Raw genomic sequence first — 26,453 nt, forward strand, 5'->3', positions numbered from 1 at the left:
CTTCTGTTCGCAGATTTTAATGCCAGATTTGTGGGGAGGTGAGTGGCCCATCGACGACGGTCTTCTTGCCCATCTACTTGAAGGCGAAGAACAACCGCCGACCGAGTTCACGAGATTCCATTTTCCAGAGTTTCTTCTAGACCTCATCCATCACCACCTCAAATGGCCTGCTCTAAGTCCTTAGGCAAGAAAAGACCTGACCCTGAAAATAGTCCAAATTCTCCTGCCCAGCCTGATTCACAGGCTAGGGTTCCCTCGACCAGCGGTCGAGAAAATGCTGCCCCAGACCCTCGTATCCAAGTCAGGGCCCGTCCTCGGCATCAAAACCTTCCTGATGTCGAGTGGTATCTCTCCCCTACCAGCCAAGTGACTCCCCGGATGCTTGCCAATTATCGCAGGAAGTATCCTCTTACAGGGGTTAACCTTACAATCCCTGCTGCTGACCAAAGAGCTAACCTGCCAGGGGGTGTCTATAGCGCTTGGTCCAGGTATCACATAGAGGTGGGGGCTATCCTCCCTCTACATCCTTTCTATCAGGGGGTGGCCAACTATTTCGTTGTCGCCCCCTTTCAAATTACTCTAAACGTATATAGAATGTTGGCCGCACTCTATATCCTCTATAAACTCAAAAAGTGGCCAGAACCTACCCCTCATGAGGTCAATTTCCTTTTTGACCTTAAGTCCAACCCTCAACAATATGGGACAGGCTTCTTTCATCTCTGCCACCAGGAAACAAACCGAATGTTCCTGAGTGAGACTACTTTCATTTCTAACGTGGGGCAATACAGTAGAGAGTATTTCCTCACGCCAGACATGACGACGAATAACCTGGCCTTCACTCGAGGAGGTAAATGCTACTTTCACTGGTCGATACTTTTCCTTAGTACATTCTTCTGCACTTCTCTAAAGTATATTGTGGCTTTCAGGACCATGGTTACGTCCGAACCCAACACTAGACATGGTGTTGAGGTCCAACGCACTGGCCAGGATGGCAGACGCTGAAAAAAGCGTTAAGTCCCAAGTCACTGATGAAAATTTGAGGTCATCTGGCCTCCTGGCTCCTCGCCATGAAACAAGAGGACCTGTGGTGGCAGAAGCCACGATCGAGGGGGATCCCGAGCAGCAACCTCCGACATCTCCTCCCAGAAGGAGACCAACGGGGATTACGATCAGGGAACCCACTGGCATTCCTTCAGCAGAAAGGCCTTCTGCGCCCCAAGGCAAGGGGAAACAAAAGGCAACAGAGTCTGTCATAGACCTGGATGAATCCTCAGAAGAAAACGGTATTGTTATCTTGCTTTTAAATAGCTTGCCAATTCCCTGTCACTTGTTTGACGGGGACGGTAATTTTACGTATACTCCAAATCTAGGGCCAGACTTCTTCATGCCAGATAGTGAGTGTATGACTAATAGAGTCAGTAGTATAGCGACCAGTAGTTGTAGCTCGGGTATAAAACTTTATGACCACTTTTTTGTTTTACCATGAATTTTCATCCGCCTTTATCTTACTGTCTGCATATTTTTCTATGTATGCAGAGATGGCTACTCCCAATGTTTTCGATCTGTATTAGGCTCAAGAGGAAGAAGAAGTTCTCCTGGTTCGACGGAAATCATCCAGGAGGCACAATGGCGAATTAAGCCAAGGACCCCTGGCCAAGAAGGGTCGAACAGATGATCCTTCCAAAGACATGCCTACTGGACAAGCTTTTGCCTAGCCTTCTGCTTCTGTTGAGAAGGAGGCTCCACCCGTTGCTACGAATCCCACACCTACAGCCACGAAAGAGCAGTCCCAGCAAGCCGAAGTTCCTGGGACCAAACTTTCACACCGCGCCCTGCGATCAGCAAAGGATCGCCTTGCACATATCCTAAAGCACGACCGTTGCAAGGAGGCGATGGCTGAGGCGGAGAATATGGGGGTTGACCAGATCCTTAACAGGGCTCTAAACAAAATAGGCAGTGTAAGCATTTTTTCCTTCTTTGGTTTTTGTTTTTTTCTTCCTTGTAATAGATTCTAACTTTTATCCTTTGACTGTAGGCCACACTGACTGCAACTGCTGCTCGTACTCGCGCTATTGCTAGCATCGAGCAGTCTCGGGCGAAAGCTATCGAGGGGTTTTAGGCGAAGGCCATCGAGGAGCTTCAGGTTGTAGAAGCTCGGCATGCTGGGGAGTTGAAGGTGGTTACCCAGCAGAAGGATGCCTTGGTAGCAAAATTGGCAGAGACTGAAGCAGCTAAGGCATCTCTGAAGAAACAGAGGGACGAGTATCAAGACTCCAGTCGAGTCCAATATCGTGAAGTCAAGAGACTTAAGGAGGAGCACCTTGCTAAGGACAAGACCATAGCTGTTCTTGAGAGCCAGGAGGAGCAGCTGAGGCTCACCAACGCTAAGGATTTGGAGAGGTATAAGAATGCGACACTTCGGTGCTTCTACGACTTTTGGAGACACAACCAAAGTGCCGACTTCAGCTACCTTCCAGAAGAGGCTAGAAAAGCTAAGCTAGCGCGCTGTGCTACTCGGTTAGCTGCTGATGAAGAAAGAGCAAGGGTTCCTGCCTCCCCAAGCATCCAGCCAGCCGCTGAAATGGAGGGAGGAGAAGCCGAAGGAGGTGCTGCTGATGAAACTGCTCCAACAAATCCTCCTGCTCCCCAAGCTCCTTGAAGTTTTTATTATTTTTCTCTTTTCTTTAATTACACGACCTTCGGGTCGTGATGTAAAGACTAAGAAATTTTTTAAAATTTGCTGCGTGGGCAGCAAACTTTCCTTTTACTTGAACAATTACATCCGAGCAGTATTGCTCGTAGTGTAAAAGAATGCCTTTTGATATTATAATACATTTATCTATTATAACATCTGTTCGTATGACCGAACTTAGCATAGTACTTTGGCTTGATTTAGCAAAATATAAATTTTGAAAAATACTCTAAGTACCGTAGCATGCTTTCACTCATTTTGTTCATGTGTTTACATACCTCTTGGTATGCTTTGCTATCGATGTACCTTGTATGCCCCCCAAGTGATCGATGAGCTTTAGGTCCTTGGTCACTTGCCTTGACCATGACCTGTGCGAACATTACTGCTCGATAGTAAACATAACACTTGTAATACAGCAAAACAACACACGTAATGAACAAATACTTGTAAAAATAAATTTACAAAGGTTGGCAAGAATGACTGGCTGCGCACAGTCCCTTATAATCTCATATTAAAAATAGACTAAACATGTCTTTACGAGTGATCTTAGAAAGATCTTACACTTATAAGCGATTAGCCATACAATGTGGTTTACCCTTTTTCGAAACTTGTAAAAAGTAAAAATTAATACAAGCCAGTTCTTTAAAAAGTACTATTTATTAGTAGTACTTGCACAGGTGTTCACCGTTCCAATAGCGTGGAACGAGATCTCCATTCAAGCGTGCAAGTTTGTAGGTGCCTGGATGAAGGACTTCTTCAATCTGGTGAGGTCCTTCCCAATTTGGTCTGAGCACTCCAGCAGTGGGGTTGCGGGTATTTAAGAAAACTCGTCGCAGCACTAAGTCACCGACGCTGAATTTCCTTTCTTTTACTTTTGAATTAAAATACCGAGCGACTTTTTGCTGGTATGCAGTGACTCGGAGTTGGGCTCTTTCTCATATCTCCTCAATTGAGTCTAGGGACTCCAGCATCAGTTGGCTATTCTGGTCCTGGTCGTATGTAATGCGTCGATGTGAGGGGGGATCTAACTCGACAGGTAACATAGCCTCATACCCGTATACTAAGGAAAATGGGGTGTGACCTGTCGCTGTTCGATGAGAAGTTCTATACGACCAGAGTACCTCAGGTAGCTGTTATGGCCATGCTCCTTTAGTGTCTTCAAGTCTTTTCTTCAGGGTGTTCTTAAGCGTTTTATTCACTGCTTCGACTTGCCCATTTGCTTGTGGATGCGCGACTGAAGAAAAGCTTTTAATGATCCCGTGTCTTTCGCAGAAGTCTGTGAATAAGTCACTGTCGAACTGGGTGCCGTTGTCGGAGACAATTTTTCGAGGAAAATCATATTGGCAAACAATGTTCTTGATGACAAAGTCAAGAACTTTTTTGGTCGTTATGGTAGCGAGTGGCTCAGCTTCTGCCCATTTGGTGAAGTAGTCGACTGCTACAACTGCGTACTTCACTCCGCATTTTCCCGTTGGCAGGGATCCAATCAAGTTTATACCCCATACTGCGAAAAGCCAAGAACTCTGCATCTGCTTTAACTCGTTGGGAGCTGCGCACGGGATTTTGGAAAATCTCTAACACTTGTCGCATTTTCGCACAAACTCCATTGAGTCTTCGTTCATAGTCGGCCTGAAATAGCCTTGCCTCATAATCTTTTTCGCCAAACTTTGCCCCCCAGCGTGATCCCCGCAGAAGCCTTCATGTACTTCCCTCATCAGCTCCTTAGCTTTCTCTGCTGTAATACATCTAAGCAGTGGCATGGAATATCCTCTACGATATAGAACATCATCAACCAGTATATACCTAGCAGCCTGCCTTTGAAGAGTTCTGGCTTTGTTCCTATCTGCCGGTAGTACACCATTTGTAAGATATTCCAAGTAAGGCGCCATCCATGTGTCTCCCATCCGGATTTCCATACTGGTTTCATTTGCTCGTATGCTTGGCTCGCTCAATCTTTCTACTGGCACAATATTCAAAGTGTCAGCGTCTTTCGCGCTTGCGAGTTTGGCTAAGGCATCTGCGTTCGAATTCTAATCCCGAGGTATTTGTTGGAGGGAATACTTCTTGAACTGAGCCAACAGGTCTCTAGTTTTGTTCAAGTAGGCCGCCATTTTGAGGCCTCGTGCTTGATATTCCCCTAGAACCTGATTCACTACCAGCTGTGAATCACTGTAGATATCCAGCACCTTTATACTCATGTCTTTTGCCATTCTTAATCCAGCGAGGAGTGCTTCGTATTTGGCTTCATTATTCGACGCTGTGAAGTCGAACCTAATGGCGCAGTGAAATCGATGCCCTTCTGGCGTTATCAAAATCACTCCTGCTCCCGCGTGAGATTCGTTGGACGACCCATCCATGAATAACTTCCATTAAGGAGCTTCATCTTGGGGCTTAGGCGCACTAGGATTTTCGCACTGCTTGTTGTCTGGGAGCTCAGTGAACTCTGCAATAAGATCAGCCAAGACTTGTCCCTTTACTGCTACTCACAGTGAATATGTAATATCGAACTGCCCTAGTTCGACTGCCCATTTTAATAATCGCCCAGCTGCTTCTGGTTTTTGGAGGACTTGCCGAAGGGGCTGGTCAGTTAAGACTGTAATGGGATGGGCTTGGAAGTAAGGACGTAGCTTCCTCGAGGCCAAGATTAAACAATAGGCTAACCTCTCGATGGGAGGATACCTCAGCTCCGCTCCGATTAGCCTCTTGCTTACATAGTAAACCGCTTTTTGTACGCCTTCTTCCTCTCGTACTAGTACCGCACTAGCAGCAACTTTGGTGATCGACAGGTAGAAGAACAAAGTTTCTCCTTCGATAGGCTTTGATAAAATAGGAGGCTGTGCCATATGGGCCTTTAAGGCCTGAAAAGCCTGCTCGCAGTCTCCTATCCATTCGAACTTCTTGTTGCCTCTAAGTAGATTGAAGAAAGGAACGCATTTATCTGTCGACTTGGAAATGAATCTACTTAGGGCAGCGATTCTTCAAGTTAAACTTTGTACATCCTTGATCTTCTCTGGAGATTTCATGTCGATCAGGGCTTTTATCTTGTTGGGGTTGGCCTCGATTCCTCTTGAATTAACGATGAACCCCCAAAAATTTCCTGATCTAACTCCAAAGGAACATTTGAGAGGATTTAGTTTCATCTGGTAGTTGTTCAATACATCGAAGCACTCTTGTAAATCATTCACATGTCCTTCCGCCTTTTAGACTTTACCAGCATGTCATCCACGTACACCTCCATGTTTACTCCGATCAACTCCTTAAACATGTGGTTAACCAATCGCTGGTAAGTCGCACCTACGTTTTTCAGTCCGAAGGGCATTACTTTATAACAGTATAATCCTGTATCGGTCCGAAAGCTGGTGTGATCCTCGTCATGAGGATGCATACTAATTTGATTGTATCCTGAGTATGCATCCATGAAAGAGAGGATCTCATGTCCTGCAGTTGCATCGACTAGCTGGTAGATCCTTGGTAGTGGGAAGCAATCCTTTGGGCAGGCTTTATTGAGGTTTGTGAAATCCACACAGGTTCGCCATTTGCCGTTAGGCTTGGGAACCAGTACCGGATTAGAGACCCACGACGGATAAAACGCCACTCGGATGAATCCATTCTCCTTCAGTCTATCGACTTCTTCTTTTAAGGCTCTCGATCTGTCCTTATCGAGCAGCCTTCTTTTCTGTTGCACGGGCAGAAAACTCTTGTCCATGTTCAGGACATGGCTGATAACTGTAGGATCTATCCCAGCCATGTCTTTGTGCGACCAGTCAAAGACTTCCTGGCTCCTCCGCAAAAATTCCACCAGTGCATGCTTCGTGGTTGGCTCTAAGTTTTTCCCGACCTTCACAACTCTGGTCGGGTCTTTCTCGTCAAGTTGGACCTCTTCCAGGTCCTCGACGGGTCCAACATTTTCCTCAAAATCCCCAAAGCGAGGATCTAAATCCATATCCTCACTTTGGGCAACACCCTATTTGGTGACTTCATCACCGGATTGGGCTTGTGTTTCAATAGCCATCTGCAACCTATCTGGGGGAGTGCTTTTTGACGTTCCCTTCTTCACCTTCGTGACTGAGGCGTTGTAGCACTCCCTGGCTTCCCTCTGATTTCCCAACATGCGTCATACCCCTGCGTCTGTCAGGAATTTCATTGCTAAGTGCCATACTGAGGTGACGGCTCGAAGATCAACCAGTATAGGCCTTCCAATGACCGCATTGTACGCCGAAGGACAATCGACTACTATGAAAGTAGTGAGTAATGTCCTGGTAGCAGGCGCTGTACCCGCTGTCACTGGGAGTCTGATTGACCCCGCCGGGGCGAGTCCCTCACCAGAGAAGTCGTATATTGTTTGGTTGCAGGGCTCCAAGTCCTTAACAGACAACTTCATGCGCTCCAGCGAAGATTTATATAGGATGTTCACTGAACTCCCTGTGTCAACTAGCACTCTTTTCACCATCATATTGGCCATTTGGATATCCATGACCAGCGGATCAGAATGTGGGAATCAGACATGCTGGGCGTCGCTATCAGAGAAGGTTATTTCACCCTCTTCTGACCGAGCCTTTTTTGGCGCGCGGTCATCCACAGTTATCATCTCGATGTCTTGGTCGTGGCGCAGAGTCTGAGATTATTGTTCTCTGGCCTTTCCGCTGTTTCCCGCGAGGTGCGGGCCTCCACAGATGGTTAACAACGTGCTAGTTACGGGATCAGGCTGCAAAGGTGGCGAGCGTTGGCATGTGGGCGCTTGCTCGTTGCCACCTGGAGCTTCTCGTTGGGAACTTCTCGAGGCCCGTATATACCTTCTCAAGTGTCCTTCTCTAATAAGGAACTCGATCTCATCCTTCAGCTGGTTGCATTCGTTGGTATCATGTCCGTAGTCGTTATGATAACGACAGAACTTGGTAGTATCTCTTCTCGAAATATCCTTTCGAATGGGAGCAGGTTTCTTATAAGGCACACTGGAACTCGTGGCCTGATAAACCTCTCCCCGAGACTCAATAAGGGCAGTGTAGTTAGTGAACCGAGGTTCAAAACGATTACCCTTGGCTTGTTTATTGTCAGAGGTGGAAGGCTCATTGTGCGGTCGTTTCCCCCCATTCTTGCCATTGCCATTGCCGTTCCCGTTGCCTTTGCCGTTGCCGTTGGGCTTCGACCCATTGGCGGCTTTGGCGGGCTCGGCTGTCCCCTTGTCCTTGCCTGGGGGCTTCCCTTCATTGGTGATGGCATCCTCGAGCTTGATATATCGATCAGCTCGATCTAAAAATTCCTGGGTAGTTCTGACCCCATGTTTTCTGAGGCTGTCCCAGAGAGGCGTGCGGCGCTTAACCCCTGCAGTTATGGCCATCATCCTGCCTTCGTCTCCCACTGTTTTCGCCCCAGCAGCTGCTCGCATAAAATGCTGGACGTAGTCCTTCAGTGGCTCTCCATCTTGCTGGCGTATTTCGACCAGCTGATTTGCCTCAGTCGAGTGCAAACGACCCGCATAGAACTGTCCGTAAAATTCATTCACGAACATTTCCCAGGAAACTATACTTGCAGGAGGGAATTTGAAAAACCACTCTTGTGCAGCATCAGAAAGTGTTGCGGGGAAGATCCTGCACCGAGCGTCTTCGGACACTTTCTGAATGTCCATTTGTATCTCAAACTTGTTGACGTGAGTTACCGGGTCACCATACCCGTCAAAGTTCGGAAGCGTAGGCATCTTAAACTTGCTAGGAGTTTCTGCCATAGCTATATTTTGGATGAAAGGAGTGCCCTTCCTCCTATCGTGGTCGATATAAGAGGTTCTTCCCCCGACCAGCTGCTGCACTGCCTGGTTGAGGGCATCTATCTGGGCCTGCACGACGCTAGGAATCGCCGGGGCCTCTGGTGCTGGGGGGATGTACTCATCGTGCCGCTCCCGGCAATCGTTGAGTACGTCTCTTAAATCCTCGTCTCCCATCCGCTGCTCGCTAGCTCCGAACCGGTTGAAGACGTTATCTTGTCTGGGCTGCCCCCCAGCGTCCCGTCTTTCGGGTTGGTCATCCCTAGGTGGCAGGCTTCTGCCTCCACCTCTTTCTTCATTCCTCCGACCGGCATTTCCTCTGCTTGAGTCGGCCTCCTTGTAATCATGGCCATCTCTGAATCTTGGTTGGCTATGATGGGATCGATTGTTCCCTCGGTTGCCTTCCCGGGCTGGAAACTCCCGAGCGTTAGAGGGTGGCCTGCGTTGGTCGGTAGGTCCCCATTCATTATCATGTCATGGGGGGCCTCAGACCGCAGAGCCTGACTCTGAATTCCTTCTGTTACCAGGAGGACGCTGTCCTCTGCTCGGGGGGTTTGGCTCATCGCCCATATGGCGTCTAGGACTGCGAGGCGGCTGCCCGGCCCTATTCTGCCTTTGTTGCGGGGGATTGCCGCAACCAGCTTGGGATGGAGGCTGCGCCTCAGGGTCCCTCAGCGGGACATCGTCATGAGGCGTCGGTGGCTGCTCAGGCCTTTGAGGGCTCGAGGGCTGGATAGGCGGGCTAGGATTAGGACCCCTTTGGGGTGGTCCATTCATAGGTTGATCAGGCTGTGAGGCAGGTGCAACCTGGTTCCTAGCCAGTTGTTGGGCTACTTCAAGGGCTGCCATGGCCTCCCTCTGGCGACGGTCCATCTCCGCCTGTCTTTCACTCAGTTCCAGACGCTGCCGTTCCATTTCCTGTTGCTGCCGCGCCATGACTTCGGCAGCACTTTCCTGGCTGGCTCTCAGATTGGCCAGTTCATCCTGCAATACCCCCAGGGTATTCCTCAGCGTCTCGGAATCTATTTCCTCCTCTTTGAATTCCAGATGTGGCTCATCCTCAGTCACTTTTGGAGGAGGAGGAGGCGGGTGAGATGGTGCAGCGCCAGCCGCCTGTTCAGTTTTCTTGGTAGTTTTCGCCATTGATATTTCAACGATACAATTTCAAGCTCTCAATGAAAGCACCAGAATGTTGACCCTGATTTTGGCCGACTGACACGAAGTCGAATATGCTTGATGTGGACAAATGCGTTGAAATGAATGTGATGACAAAAACAATAAAGCACACATGAGTTTATAGTAGTTCAGCCCCAGAATCTGGCAACAACCTACGTCCACTTGAACTGTTATTGATATAGAATTCAAAGGAGTGATCAAAGAACTAGGGTTCAATGAGTTTCACAAACCTCTAAAGAACAAAACAATATATCAAATAGAATAATTCTAATCTCAGGTAATCAGAAAGCCCAAAATTCCACCAGGTGTCAGTCACATGTCCATAAATCACTTGCCACGTCATCCGTGCCTGTTTTTTGGATAACAAAACTTTTACCGAAAATCAGTGGGCGGTGGAGTTTGAATGTTAATGACACTTTCTGGCGTGAACTTTGGCAGTTGAAGGTTCCTCCTAAGGTGTGCAATCTTCTATGGCGAGACGTCTACAAAGTGCCTTCCAATGTGTGTTCAGCTAAGAACAAAGAGGATTGAGCTGGATGAGTTGTGCCCGGTGACTCATGGTTTCCCTGAGATGATATTACATGTCCTGACTGAGTGTTCCTTCGCAAGAAGCTGTTGGGATAGTTTGGGGGTTAGGAATCATTATGGTGGCAGTGCTGAGTTTGTATACTGGCATCAGAAAATCTTTGAAGTTAATTCGAATGAGATGTGGAGTATAGTTGGTAGGGTTTGTTGGTCGATTTGGAAGGGTAGAAATGATTTGGTGTTGAATCAGAAGTCTCTGTCTGTCAACGAAACAATTGTTTTAGCAAAAGCTAATCTTGATCAATGGGTCGCAGCTCAAGACAAGTGTTTACAACCAACCCAAGTATCTCTATAGCCTGAGGATGGTCAGGAGCGTTGGACCAAACCACCTAGAAACAAGATCAAGATCAATGTTGATGCAACTTTGTTTGAGTCAGATGGGCATTATGGCTTCAGTTGTGTGGCTAGGAATAATGAGGGCCTTCTGATTGAGGCTAGAGTGTTCGGCAGGCAAGGTAACGTGAAGCCTAAGATAGTTGAGGCTTTGGGGGTTAAGGAGGCGCTAGTTGGATCAAGCAACAAGCTTGGGCTAATGTCATTATAGAATTTGATTGCCTTATTGTGGTTCAAGCCATTAGAAGTAACACTTGTATGTTTTCTACTTTTGGTTTATTAATCCAAGATTGTAAGGATCTATTGTCTAGTTATTCACATGTTTCTTTGGTGTTTGTAAAGCGGTCTGCATATAAGGTTGCTCACTATCTAGTGAGAAATTCTTATTTCCAAGCTGATCGTGTTATTAGTGGGTTAAATGTGCCCACTAAACTTTTCTCTGTGTTGTTGGAGATGGATTTATCTTAATGAAGTTTGCATTTTTATAAAAAAAATATTTTTTTTATTGTTTTTTAATACCGTTAATTTTAAAGTCATCTAAATAAGATAAATAATTTTTTTAAATAAAAAAATAAGGTAAATAAATTTAAAAAAATCATCTAAATAATTTTAATAAATTAAAATATATATATATATAAATGAATAATAATTTATCATCACATATTTAAATTACTCTATCAATTACATTTTCAAAACTATAATCGAAAAATATGTATGTGCTTAAATTTAATATTTTTCATTCTTTTATTAATTATTTATTTTGTCATTTAATTTATTTTATGTATCCAAACATATATGTGATAGTATAATAAGACATAAATATACACATTTTTTTTATTTTTTCATTTAGTTTTTTTAATGAGAAATTATTTATTTTAATTCCTCCAGCCCTTAATTAAATAATATATATTTATATATAACTTTGTGTTGGCCTTAAATTTTTTTAAATTAAATAATTAAAATTTGATCCAATTTTTTTTTTTTAAATTCATTATTTTAATTTAGAATTTTTTTAATATTTTATTGTATTGAAATTCATAGATATTTTTTTCTAAAAAAATTAGAAAAAAATATCTAATTTAAAAACTATAATGCACCATAACTTCTCTTCTATATAAAAAAATGTGTAGACAACGGAAATTCCTAGTTTTAATGGTTCATTTTGTTAACTTTAATGGAATATTTTAAATATTTAACGGAAAATATCTTTCAAACTAACTAAAAATAGATATTTGTTAATTATATTAATATAAATTTAAATATCACAAAATATTATTATTATTATAATAATATTTAATATAAGACTACATATATAATAATTATATTAATATAAATCCAAACTCAAATTCAATGTTATAAAATATCAATATATAATACAATACTAGATATTTAATGATTATATTTTTATAAATTTAAATGTTATAAAATATTATTATGATCAAAGTATATAATTCTAATATTTTACAAATTATATTAATATGAATTAAAATATTATAAATATTATTATAATAATATTTAATACAACATTAGATATTTAATACTTATATTAATATAAATTTAAATATTATAAAAAAAATATTATAATAATAATAATATAATACATAATCTTAATTTTTCTTAAAAAAATTATCATTTATGTTTAAAAAAGTTATCTTATTATATATATGTTGACGCAGTTCTTCGCCAACAGATAATTAAGAAAAGAAGAGAAAGGGATTAGTGCTAATGTTGAACCGAAACAGATATATGATCTTAGAAATGAAAAGGTGACTAAAGATGCGTTTTTCAAGTGGTTCAAATGTTAAAATCCTTCTACTCCACTAGTCAGTATTATTGATATATACTGGATATTTGATTAAAGGGTATTTCTTACAAGAGAGAATCCAACCCTTATCAACTCCCAGGGTCTCCATATTTATAGGAGAAGGCACCTGGGAGTTGGTAAGAAGGTCATCCCGTGACCTTCTTACCTATCGTATCAACTCTGTGACATTCATGATTAATTCCTAAACCTGACACATAAGTGTGGTCAAATCAATAGGTAAGGAGATAATGGGCCGCACGGCCCAACCCAGTCGTCGGTGTCTGAATGCGCACGTTCCTGCTGCGTGTCCGAGAAGTCAAGGGCATATCAGACACGTGATGTCTGATATATGCACGTTTACCTTGCGTGTGTTGACTTTACAAAGGGTCATAGCCTCCAGATCCAGCTCGTACCATGAGCTGGATACTTAACTCGACCTTCGGCCTTCAGAGTCCGGACTCAGTTCTTAGGCAAGCTTGGCGAACCCTTGGGTTACCTCGAGCTAAGGAGGTACGACCTTATGACCTTCTGACGGCAACTCCGGTTTTGGAGATGTCCACGAGATAATCATGATTAGGGTGCAGCTCAGCTCGCTAATCAGCCCGTGGGAAAATCAGGGCGTACATCTGCCCCCCAAGCCCCTGCTCATGGTATACTACGTCGTATAAGGCCACAGTAGGGGCTTTTAGGCTTCCCCATGAACTCTTCACATTCCACATCTTACGCAGGCGCCTGATACGTGGAACATCGTGGTTGGTGACGGTACGTCTTACGAGAACCGCATTTAATGACCTAGCCTATGCCCAGCCGTCGTTTTGTATTTCGAGTGGAAGGCCTTGGATCCCACATCAGGGCCATCCAACGACCCTCTATACATGACCCTTCACGTATATAAAAGGGGTGACCACCCTACACATGGGCCACCCTTTCATTCGAAATTTCTCAGAACTTCTTTCCTTCTTCTCTCTTCATCTCAGAAGAAAAAGAAACCCTCTTCTTCGCGACTGCCATTCTCAGTTGTTCAAGAAGCTTAGGCGTAAGGATTCCTTCAAAGCTTTGGAAAAAAACACTCCGACGAAGCTCCCACCTAGGCGACACCTTCATCCACCTCCCAGCCAAACACTGTAAGTCTCCTGACCATGCGTGTTTTGAAAATATTTTTCACTGTAGCCTAGGTAAATATTTACTGTAGCCACATGCAAGGGTTTACAGGTTTTTGGTGGGTATGAAGGGTGAAAGCCTTTTAGGTTAGGGTATTTTTGCTGTAGGAAAACATTTGGGAGTATGGTTTACAGGATGCATTTTCTGGGGAAAATTTCTGGGTAGAATTTTTGGTATTTTGGGTGCAAAACCGAGTAGCTTAGGGGACACGCTTCACAGGCGGTTTTGCCTTCTTTGCCTACTGAAACTTTCCCCCCAAGGCAAATTCTATCCTGACCCTCCTGACACATGAATTCCGAGTAATCGGGGATCTGTTGGGAGCACAGGCGCGTGTTCATTGAACCGCGTGGTCCCACTATCCACGGGCTGGGCTTACCTCAGCTCGTGCAAATAACATTTGATTTTTCCTCATGCTTGGGTCGCCTTTTCTGAAATATTTTCTTTTGTTCGCTAGGCGACCAGATGGCACCGAAGAGGAACGCTCCCAAACAGACCGTCGACAGCTCGGCCTCCCAACAAGACAAAGGAAAGGCGGTGATGCTGGACTCCCCGATCCCCAACTTTGGGCCTGCAGTGGAGAAGGAGCTCGAGGTGGCTCCTGATGCATTTTTTGAGGCGGAGAGGATCGTCTCAAAGATTACCGACCAGACGATGATTAACAAACTATTCCTCTCCCACAACATCGGGCTGGGGAGAGCATCAGTGGTTGCCCGACCTCCCGCGGAGGGCGAGCGGAGCTGCGCACCGCTCGACGAATTGTTCGCGGCCTGGAGCGGCGAGCATTTTAAGGCGGGGGCCTTCCTCCCATTGGATCAATATTTTGCTGACTTCCTGAATTACGTGAGGTTGGCCCCATTTTAGCTCCCCCCCAACTCTTATCGATTGTTGGCGAGGTTGAAATATTTATTTTTGAAGAACGAGTGGGAGGTCCCCACCCCAGCGGACATTTTGTACTTCTTCTGCCTCAAGGCCAGCCTGGACCAGCGGGGGCGAGGCGACGGGTTTTACTACTTAACCCGATTTCCCAATACGGCTGTGGTTATCGAGCTGCCCAGCCACCCCAACGACTTCAAGGATCAATTCTTCATGTCGACGGGGTTCAGAAACTGCGAGCTCCATTACTTCAATCGTCCTCGTAAGTGTTTTTTATCCTTAGCTCGTAAGTTAAGTGTCGTTTTAGCTCCTCTCGTATCCTTTTCTGACTTAGACTAATCCTACAGCCATCTTCGCGAGGACAGAGAAATCTGTGACCCTCGGGGCCCAATACGAGACACTGGCGGGCTTGCCCCCTAGTGAGAAAGATTACCGCATGCTCATAACGGACGAGACGATGGTGGCCTGCAAGCTGATTTTCCCAAATCAGACATTGAACCTAAAGAGGCCCCGGGGCCTTCCCCCAGCTCGCGACACCAGACCCATCATCGTGGAGGAGGTTGCGGGAGATGAAGATGAGGAGGGCGAGGACGACGAAGTTCCCCTCGTGAGGAACAGGAAGCGGGCTTTGGAGGTCGCCCAAAGGACGGGCGAGGAGAGGATCCAATCCGGAGCAGCCGCGGGTCCTTCTGGCCAAGGTAACCCTTACATGTTTAGGAATCTAGATAGGGCCACAGCAAACCCCGGGCTAGCTAGGTTCAATCCTAGGTAGCTCGTCCATCGTCACCGAAGTGATCCGGACCTGAACACAACCCTGCTCCATTGTGTCGACCGGCTTGTGCTGGACTACCAAGATAGCCGGCCTAGGGGTACCGTAGTAGTAGATAACACCCTAGCTTTTAGGTCGATCTTATTCGAGGAGTATGGGACCAACCTTCGGTCATGGACATCACTCCGGAGGGGTGCCGTAGCTCCGGGGCTTAGGCAATATGTAGAGGAATCTAGCCTTGAGTCAGCCTCGGGCCCAGAACTTGCGCCAACTCAGGAAGTAATCAACTTAGATTCTTCTTCTAGCTCGGGGGGTAGGATTCCCTTAGTATTCATATACTCGAATTTCTCTCTTTACCCCTTTGTTTTTGTTTTTGCATGATTGCTAACTCTCGTACTAACCATGTTTTTGTTTTGATAGAAGAGATGTCTCAGCCCGAGGAGAGCTTGCGAGGTGCGTTCTTCGGGGGGAACCCCCCAGCAGGGGCCGCCGGGCCAAGAATGAAGAGGCTCCGGACGTCCAAGCACGCCGCCGGGACCCCTGCCAAGTCTCCTGCAAAGGAGAAGGAGCAAGCCCCAGCCGCCCAGGTCGTGGGAGCGGTTCCTCCTGCTGTAGGGGGAAGCAACATGCCTCCATCCCCTCTGCGAGCTCCTGCCGCCGCCCGGGACGCAGGGACGGAGCTCGAGACTTCGGCGATTGTACCCTCCGAGGTATGCATCCCAGTCAATCCCCAGGACCTGGGGAAGATCCCGGGGAACGGTGTATGAGTCGGCGAACTACGCCGTCAGCCATATATACAAGTTCATCAAGAAGGAGCTTCGGGCCATCGAGACAATGAGCCCGGTGGGCGTGCTGGAGTCTTCACTGGGCATGGCCATGACGGTAAGCTAACTAACTTTTTTGTGGTTTTTATCATTACACTTTGCCCTGCTTTTTCTTTCTCTTTTTTCTAAGGCAATTATCTTTTCTCCTTCGTAGAGCGCCGTTGCCCTTCACCGGAGCATCGCCAGGACCAAAACTCAGCTCGAGGACATGAGGAGCGAGCACCAGACTACCCTGTAGGCGGCTAAGGATGCTTTGGCGACTTCGCAGGTCGAGTTGGAAAAAACCCGCTCGATGGTCCAAGAGCTCGAGACCTCCCTCGCCACCTCGCGGACAGACCTAGATGCCGCGAAGGCTGAGGTCCAGGCCGCCCAGGCCACCCTAAAGGCAGAGCGAACAACTTCGAAAAAGTCCCTGGAAGACCTGTTCTACCATTGCTGGGCCTACAATCCAGACGCTGACTTCTCCTTCCTGTTAGCGAGCCTCTGGGAGCGCTTGCTGGTGAAGTACCAAGCTTGCCTTGATAACGAGGCGCCCTCCGAGGCCGGGGAAAGCTCTGGCGCAGCTGAGCAAGGCGAGATGGCGACCTCTAAGGGGCCACCTGGCGGAGCTTAGGGTGTTTCTTCTCTTGTGCCCTTTACTATTTTTTAACATTTTTTGTGTAACCTTTGCATGAGGTGCTTCCACCTCGAGACAATTTGATTCAATGTTTTTAATTGATCCTCTTTCTTGCCCTTGCGCATTTTGGTTACAATTTTTTGAAAAACTTAGTTCGCGTTAACTTTTATCCATATCTCGAGCTCTTTAGGAAGAACAACGATCAATAGATTTAAATCAACTTCTAAGTTTTATGACCCGGTTATGACCAGGAACTTATTTTGAAAACATAGTTCGCGTTAACTTTTATCCATATCTCGAGCTCTTTAGGAAGAACAACGATCAATAAATTTAAATCAACTTCTAAGTTTTATGACCCGGTTATGACCAGGAACTTATTTTGAAAACTTAGTTCGCGTTAACTTTTATCCATATCTCGAGCTCTTTAGGAAGAACAACGATCAATAGATTTAAATCAACTTCTAAGTTTTATGACCCGGTTATGACCAGGAACTTATTTTGAAAACTTAGTTCGCGTTAACTTTTATCCATATCTTGAGCTCTTTAGGAAGAACAACGATCAATAGATTTAAATCAACTTCTAAGTTTTATGACCCGGTTATGATCAGGAACTTATTTTGAAAACTTAGTTCGCGTTAACTTTTATCCATATCTCGAGCTCTTTAGGAAGAACAACGATCAATAGAGTTAAATCAACTTCTAAGTTTTATGACCCGGTTATGACCAGGAACTTATTTTGAAAACTTAGTTCGCGTTAACTTTTATCCATATCTCGAGCTCTTTAGGAAGAACAACGATCAATAGATTTAAATCAACTTCTAAGTTTTATGACCCGGTTATGACCAGGAACTTATTTTGAAAACTTAGTTCGCGTTAACTTTTATCCATATCTCGAGCTCTTTAGGAAGAACAACGATCAATATATTTAAATCAACTTCTAAGTTTTATGACCCGGTTATATCCAGGATAGGACTTAGTTAGCGTTAATCCTTATCAATATCTCGTATTTTTTAAGAAAAACAACGGTCAATCAATATGAATCAACTTCTAAGTCATTAAGGAGACCTGGTTATATCCAGGTACCATATGCCCCCTAAGTAACTGGGAAAGGGTCTTTCGTGGTTACTTTAGATTACACTTGCAAACATGTACAAAAAGCTGATTCTCATTAATACATAAAGAATGGCCCTCCTAGGCCTTACAAGTGAATCATTGATAATATTTCTTTAAATGGATGGCATTCCAAGTCCGCGGGACTACCCCTCCATCAAGCCGAGCTAACTTATAAGGTCCCTCCTTAATGACTTCGATGACCTAGTACGGTCCTTCCCAATTTGGTCCCAAGACTCCCTCTTTGGGATCTTTCCCGGCCAGGAAAACTCTCCTTAGGACCAAGTCGCCGACGCTAAAGGCGCGCTTTTTGACTTTGGAGTTGAAATAACGAGTGATTTTCTACTGATAATGGGTGAGCTGGAGTTGCGAATCTTCTCGCTTTTCATCAACTAGGTCAAGGGAATTGCACAGTAGCTCGTGGTTGCGGTCCTGGTCGTAAGATTGGGCCTTATGCGAAAGCACCTTAATTTCCACGGGGAGGACCGCCTCACTCCCAAAGGTTAGGGAAAAAGGAGTATGACCCGTAGGAGTCCGATGCGAGGTCCGGTATGCCCATAGGACCTGGGGGAGCTATTCCGGCCAGACCCCCTTCGCTTCATCTAATCTCTTCTTGAGGCTCGCCTTTAGAGTCTTGTTGACAGCTTCGACCTGGCCATTCGTCTGAGGATAGGCCACGGAGGAGAAACTTTTCATAATTCTGTGCCTTTCACAAAACTCGGTGAGCAGGTCACTGTCGAACTGAGTGCCGTTATCGGAAACAATCTTCTTGGCAGGCCGAATCGACAGATAATGCTTTTAACCACGAAGTCAAGCACCTTTTTGGACGTTATCGTTGCCAAAGGTTCTGCCTCAGCCCACTTCGTAAAGTAGTCGATGGCTACCACGGCATAACGAACCCCGCCCTTTCCAGTGGGGAGGGCGCCAACCAAGTCTATCCCCCAAACGGCAAATGGCCATGGGGACGAGATCATCTTTAGCTCGACTGGAGGAGCTCGGGTAACTGCTGCGAACCGCTGGCACTTGTCGCACTTCTTCACGTATGAAACCGAGTCCTTGGACAGAGTTGGCCAGTAATACCCTTGCCTTAGGACCTTTAAGGCCAAGCTTTGCCCCCCAGTGTGGTCACCGCAAAAACCCTCGTGCACCTCCTGCAGGATGGCCTTTGCTTCACCTGGAAGAACACATCGTAGGAGAGGCAGGGAGTGCCCACGCCGGTACAACACCCCGTCTACCATAGTATACCTGGGAGCTTGATAGAGTATTCGCCGCGCATCATTACGCCCTTCAGGCAGCTTTCCCTCGACGAGATACTCAAGGATGGGGGTCATCCAGGTCGGCCTGGCATCGATCATCTCGATCTCTGTCCTGACATCCACTATGCTGGGTTTCTCCAAGAACTCTATCGGCACTAGCCCCAAGGTCTCCGTTTCCTCAAAGGTGGTGAGCTTGGCAAGAGCGTCTGCGTTAGCGTTCTGCTCCTGAAGTATTTGTTCGATCGAGCCTCGCTCAAACGCGGACAGCTCAGCTTTTACCTTTGCCAGATAGGCGGCCATCTTGGGTCCCCGTGCTTGATATTCGCCCAGAACCTGGTTTACCACGAGCTGGGAGTCACTGAAGCACTGGACGGAGCTCGCCTTCAACTTCTGGGCTATCCTCAGCCCGGCCAGCAAAGCTTCGTATTCGGCCTCGTTGTTGGAGGCTTTGAATCCGAATCTCAGCGCCGAGTGGAATCTATGTCCCTCGGGGGATATCAAAATGATTCCAGCTCCGGAGCCGTTCTCGTTGGACGAACCATCTACAAAGATCCTCCACGACGCCTGGGGCGAGGTGACTTGGGGTGAGTCTTCTGCGGGATCCTCCTGGAATCCCGTGCACTCTGTCATAAAATCGGCCAGGGCCTGACTTTTTATAGCAGTTCAGAGAGGGTACAGAATCTCGAACTGATTGAGTTCGATGGCCCACTTTAACAAACGTCCCGATGCCTCAGGTTTTTGCAAAACCTGCCTTAAAGGTTGATCGGTCATGACGCGTATCGAGTGGGACTGAAAGTACGGTCTGAGCTTTCGCGAGGCTGTGAAAAGGCAGAACGCCAATTTCTCCATCAATGGGTACCAGGATTCAGCCCCGAGAAGTCTCTTGCTGATGTAGTAGACTGGTTTCTAAACTCGGTCTTCTTCTCGTACCAACACGGCACTAGCTGCATCCCCAGTGACAGCCAGGTAGAGAAAAAGAGGCTCTCCTGCTTTGGGTTTGGATAGTACGGGCGGCTCGGCCAAATGCGCCGTCAGGTCGAGGAATGCGCTTTCGCACTCTTCTGTCCATTAAAACTTCTTGTTTCCTCGGAGCAGGTTGTAGAATGGCAAACACTTATCGATGGACTTGGAAATGAACCGATTGAAGGCTGCCACTCTTCCTGTCAGGCCTTGGACATATTTTCGCGACCTGGGCGAGGGAAGCTCGATCAGTGATCTGATCTTGTCGGGGTTTGCCTCGATTCCTCGGGTATTGACTATGAAACCCAGTAACTTCCCTGACGCAACTCCAAAAGTGTACTTCTGTGGATTGAGCCTCATGCCATATTCCCGTAGTATCTTAAAACATTCTTCCAGGTTGGAAACATGGTTATCCGCAGTCTTTGACTTGACTAGCATGTCATCAATGTAAACTTCCATGTTTTTCCCGATCTGTCTTGTGAACATTCTGTTTACTAACCTTTGGTAGGTAGCTCCGGCGTTCTTCAACCCGAACGGCATGACCTTGTAACAATAAACGTTAGTCGGGGTCATGAAGCTGGTGTGTTCCTGGTCCACCGGATTCATGGCGATCTGATTGTAGCCTGAGTATGCATCCATAAAGGACATGAGCTTATGCCCCGCCGTGGCATCTACCAGCTGGTCAATCCTTGGCAGTGGAAAACAATCCTTGGGCAGGCTTTATTCAGGTCGGAGAAGTCTATGCAGGTCCGCCATTTTCCGTTGGGCTTCGGGACTTGCACGGGGTTGGCGACCCATATTGGAAACTTGGCTTCACGGATAAAGCCGCATTTCTTGAGTCGGGCCACCTCTTCCTCCAAGGCTTCAGCTCGAGCTGTTCCTAGGCGTCTTTGCTTCTGGGACTTGGCGGGAATGCTTTTATCCAGATGAAGTGTATGCACGATGACACTCGGGCTAATTCCCACCATGTCCTCATGGGACCATGCAAACACGTCCAGGTTATCCCGCAAAAACTTAGTCAGCTCCGCCTTCCTCTTGCTATAGAGGTTTTTCCCGAGCTTGACCATCCGTGATGGATTCTGTGGATCAATGTTCACTTCCTCGAGCTCCTCAATCGCTTGGAGCTCGGATCTGTCCTCGCCTATTCGGGGGTCAATATCCTCACTTAAGACGACATTTTCCCCTTCGGCGCTTTGAGGTTTTTCAATCTCAGGATCAGCTACGGGTTCCTGAGATTCCTCTTCACCATCTTGAATGGCCATTGCCAGCTGCCCGGGTTTAGATTTTCCCTTCATAGAAATGCTGTAGCATTCCCTGGCAACGAGCTGATCGCCATGAACAGTGCATATTCCCGTGGAAGTAGGGAATTTCATTGTGAGGTGGCGAATGGAAATGACGGCCTCAAACGCCATGAGCGTGGGTCGTCCCAAGATCGCGTTGTATGCAGCGGAGCAGTCGATGACCACGAACTCGAGGAGCTTGGAGACTGTCTGAGATCCTTCTCCTAGGGTGATCACTAGCTCGATCGTCCCTATTGCTGCTGATCCCTCTCCCGAGAAACCATACAACATCATGGAGGTCACCTTTAGCTCGGTGACGGTCAAACCCATCTTCTCCAACGTGGATCGGAACAGGAGGTTCACCGAGCTCCCGTGTCGATCAGCACCCTCCTCACCCTCCGATTGGCGAGCTGAACTGCCACGACCAAAGGGTCATTGTGAGGGAACTGGACATGGCCCGCATCTTCCTCCGTAAAAATGATCAGTTGCCTCTCCAATCGCTGCTGCTTTGACTGACGCTGCTCCGGAACGAAATCTACTTCGTTATGAGCCTTTAGTTCGTTCACGTATCTCTTCTGGGCGCCTCTACTCGTGCCGGCCATATGCGGACCTCCAGAGATGGTGGATATCTCTCCTCCAACCACGGGAGGAGGGACGTCCTGATCTACCCGAGGCCAGGGCTGACTGGCCGGGACTTCTGGAGCAGGTCGACTTGCTGGAACCCTGTTCCGTGCGTATTGAGCCAAGGGGCCGCTCGGATAAGAGTCTCGATCTCATCTTTTAAATGCCTACAATCGTCGGTATTGTGGCCAACATCGTTATGAAAACGGCAAAACTTGGAGGTGTCTCTCTTCCCCTTGTGGTGCTTTAATGGCTCCGGCCTCTTCCAGGGGACTTGAGTAGAGTTGGCTAGGAAGATATTCTCCTTGGACTGGGTGAGCTCTGTATAAGTCGCGTAGATGGGCTTGAATTTTTCTACGGACTTATTCTTCTTTTGGCCGTGCTGACTGTTTTTGCCATTTCCCTTTCTTTTGCCTCCACCGGGCTGGTTGTTCTGTGTGATGTTTTGGATCACTGCCACGACCTCCGTCCCCACTCCAACGGGCTGTTCGGGGACCTGGCTGGTTCCTGCAGTTGAGGCTTCGGCTTCCTCCAAGTTTATCCATTCTTGGGCCCTGTTAAGGAATTCGTTAACCGAGCTGACTCCCTTCCTTTGTATATCCTTCCAGAGGTCTCCTCCGATGAGGATTCTAGTTCTCATGGCCATGAGCTTGGAGCTATCATCCGCATCTCTAGCTCGAGCAGCGACGTTCGCAAACCTGCTCAGGTAGGCTTTCAGAGTCTCACTGGGCTGCTGCCTCATGTTAACCAGGGAGTCGGCCTGAACACGGGCGGCCTGGGAAGCTCGGAATGCCCTTTTGAAGTCTGCCGAGAAAGTCTTCCAGGAGCTGATTGACTGTCTTTTACTTTGCTTGAACCACTGCCTGGCAGGTCCAGTCAGCATGGAAGGGAAGATTAAACATCTTAAGCTCGGGGCCAATGTTGTGGGCCATCATTAGGGTGTTGAACATCCCTAGATGGTCCGATGGGTCTCCGTCCCCATTGAACTTTGACAGGTGCGGCATACGGAAACCAGATGGGTACGCCGTCGCCGCTATGCTGGGGGCGAAGAGTTCCATCTCGTCCCCTGAATCATATTCATCTTTTTCTTTTTCTGACAAGAGTTTCCTCATCAGCTCCTCCATTTGAGTTAGGCGCTCGAGGGTTTGGTCCTGATGTCCTTGGTTTAACAGCTCCGAACCCATTGTACATATTTGGTGGGTTATTGCCCCTCCTGTCTTGAGATAGGTTATTTAGGACATTCCCTCCGTTATGTACTTCGGACAGGGCCCCCCCTGAGCGAGCGTGGCCATCTCCTCCTGCTGGTTCCCCCCTATGAGAGTTAAGGCGATCTCGTAGGTTGCCCCCCTGGGTGGTTTGATGACTTTGTGCCGAACTCAAACGCTGACGCAGGTCTCCCCTAGAGAGATCACTCTGGAGACTGCCGGTCCAGTGGCTCCTGCTAGATAGGCTTGGAGTCCGCCTTTGATGGTGAGGATCTGGGCTTTCCCTTGGCGCCTTGCTACGCCGGGAAGGTCCAGCTGATGGCGGGTTTCTCCTACTACTCTCATAGGCTGGGATATCTCGGACGGGCCGAGGAGGAGACGGATATCTGATTGGAGAAGGAGGATGCCTGACTGGAGAGGCGATCCTAGTTCTGTCAGGACGGATCAAGTTTGGTGGGGGCCTTTCGGCCCTGCCAACCTGCTGGTCTCGCGCCTAGCGATCTGGACGAGGCGCAGGACGATTGTTGGGGACGGGCTGATGCTGGGAGCCCTCCCCGGATCTCCTTCGGGAATTTCCTCGAGCTCCCCTTGGCGCTCGCGAGGATGGCTGGGAGCTAGGAGTTGACGTTATGACCGAACGGCTGTATTGCTGTTGCCTGGCTCCAGGCACTTCTTCGAAGCATGCCTCTCGATGGTGTGATGAAGGAGTGGAGTTGGTTGTTGGAAGTCTATTCGAGCGGCTATGCCTGGACCGGTTACCCCGGCGAGACTTAGGAGCCTCGCCTTGCCTCTCTCCGACGTTAACGTCGGTTGTGAGAGGGGGTAGTCGGGCCAGCACATCCTTGATCTGCTGGCTAGCTATTGCTAGCTGGCTTCTCAACTGAGCGTTCTCCATCTGCACCGCCGTGTAATAACACGGGTTTGGATTAGGTGGCCGAGGGGCCAAACTTCCAGTGTCATCTTGGCCCACCGGCTGCTTTCCTGGCCGCTACTGGGCTTCAGGAACTTGTTCACCAGGGGTGGCAGTATGATGAGCCTCCTGCCCATCATGCTGTTCTGTTTCGTTACCGTGCCTGGATCGAGTAGTCACCATAGTTGTATGTTTGCGACAGCACTAAATAAACTTGCTCTCAACGAAAGCACCAAACTGTTGATGCGGTTCTTCGCCAACAGATAATTAAAAAAAGAAGAGAAAGGGATTAGTGCTAATGTTGAACCGAAACAGATATATGACCTTAGAAATGAAAAGGTGACTAAAGATACGTTTTTTAAGTGGTTCAATGGTTAAAATCCTTCTACTCCACTAGTCAGTATTATTGATATATACTGGATATTTGATTAAAGGGTATTTCTTACAAGAGAGAATCCAACCCTTATCAACTCCCAGGGTCTCCATATTTATAGGAGAAGGCACCTGGGAGTTGGTAAGAAGGTCATCTCGTGACCTTCTTACCTATCGTATCAACTCTGTGACATTCGTGATTAATTCCTAAACCTAACACATAAGTGTGGTCAAATCAATAGGTAAGGAGATAATGGGCCGCACGGCCCAACCCAGTCGTGGGTGTCTGAATGCGCACGTTCCTGCTGCGTGTCCGAGAAGTCAGGGGCATATCAAGCACGTGATGTCTGATATATGCACGTTTACCTTGCGTGTATTGACTTTACAAAGGGTCATAGCCTCCAGATCCAGCTCGAACCACGAGCTGGATACTTAACTCGACCTTCGGCCTTCAGAGTCCGGACTCAGTTCTTACGCAAGCTTGGAAAACCCTTGGGTTACCTCGAGCTAAGGAGGTACGACCTTATGACCTTCTGACGGCAGCTCCGGTTTTGGGGATGTCCACGAGATAATCATGATTAGGGCGCAGCTCAGCTCGCTAATCAGCCCATGGGAAAATCAAGGCGTACAATATATATTTAAAAAAATACCATAAACATTATTTTAAAAAATTTCATTTAATAGATCTGTCCTTCTTTTAAATATTTATTTATTTGAATTTTATATGATAATGATACAAATTTAATAAAAATAATTAATAAATTTTATAAATAAAATTAAGCGTTAGAGATGTTAATAATATAAGTTTTATTATTATGTAAGGGTAGTTTAGTCTTTTAGCCTCTCATTATTTTGGCTATATATTTTGTTGCTCTTATTCTTCATCTGATGGTGTTGCCTTGTCAGATCCCTCTCTATATCGCACTCTGGTTGGTAGCTTAGTGTACCTTACTATCACCAGGCCAAACATCGCTTATGTAGTTCACATTGTCAGTCAGTTTGTTGCATCTCCCACTACCGTTCATTGGGCAGCTGTGCTTCATATTCTTCGATATCTTCGGGGAACTCAATTTCAGAGTCTGGTTTTTCCATCTACATCTACTTTAGAGTTACGTGCCTACTCAGATGCAGATTGGGGTGGTGATTGTACTGATCGCAAATCTACCACTGGTTTTTGTATATTTTTGGGAGATTCTCTTATTTCTTGGAAGAGTAAAAAATAGACTGTTGTCTCTCGATCGTCTACAGAAGCATAATATCGTGTCATGGCCTCCACTACTGCTGAAATTGTTTGGTTGCGTTGGTTACTTGTTGATATGGGTGTTATTCTCTCAGATCCCACTCCGATGCATTGTGACAATGTTAGTGCTATTCAGATTACTCGTAACTCCGTTTTTCATGAGCGCACGAAACATATTGAGATAGATTGTCATCTTACTCGTCACCACTATCAGAATGGGACCATCACTTTACCATTTGTCACTTCCGCTATGCAGATTGCCGACTTGTTTACGAAGGCTCATACTATTTTTCGTTTTCGTTTCTTAGTTAGCAAACTCTCGATGTTTCCCGCAAATGCATCGTGAGTTTGAGGGGGATGTTAATAATATAAGTTTTATTATTATGTAAGGGCAGTTTAGTCTTTTAGCCTCTCATTATTTTGACTATATATTTTGTTGCTCTTGTACTCTTATTTTTATCTCTTTTGACATAATGAAAACCTAGCCTCCCTTTTGATTCTCTCTCAAATCTCCTTTGTCTATTTTTGCAAAATTATCAAGAGATATATAGTCATATCCTCATGCTACATATGTATGTATGTATATATATAGATATATCCTTACTATATAAGCATTGATATACCCTTTTACATGAAAAAAAAAATCATCCAATCTTTTAGATTAATGCCATTGTTATCCTTTTTTCTATTTTTGTTTTTGTCTACGCCTGCCGACTTGCTAATAACAACATTAATAATAATAATAGTTTGAATCTAATTTTTTTAGTTTTCCTTTGAAGTATTTAATTAATTATTAAAATTATTAAGAGATTGTTTGGTACGAGAAATGTTAGAAAAAGTTGACTTTTTGGTTTGTCTCACATTGTTTGTGAATGAAAGTTTACCTTGAATGGAAGCTATAAATAAGC

General features: G+C 46.3%; 1 protein-coding gene across 1 annotated transcript in view; it reads right to left on the bottom strand.

The window, feature by feature from the left end:
• LOC133807125 (sugar transport protein 5) overlaps positions 1–26,453 on the bottom strand; it is a 54,508-nt gene that overhangs the window by 10,531 nt on the left and 17,524 nt on the right. The gene's annotated exons all lie outside the window — the stretch shown is intronic.

The sequence above is a fragment of the Humulus lupulus genome, chromosome X (genome assembly GCF_963169125.1).
Source record: "Humulus lupulus chromosome X, drHumLupu1.1, whole genome shotgun sequence".
In the NCBI taxonomy this organism is placed as follows: Eukaryota; Viridiplantae; Streptophyta; class Magnoliopsida; order Rosales; family Cannabaceae; genus Humulus; species Humulus lupulus.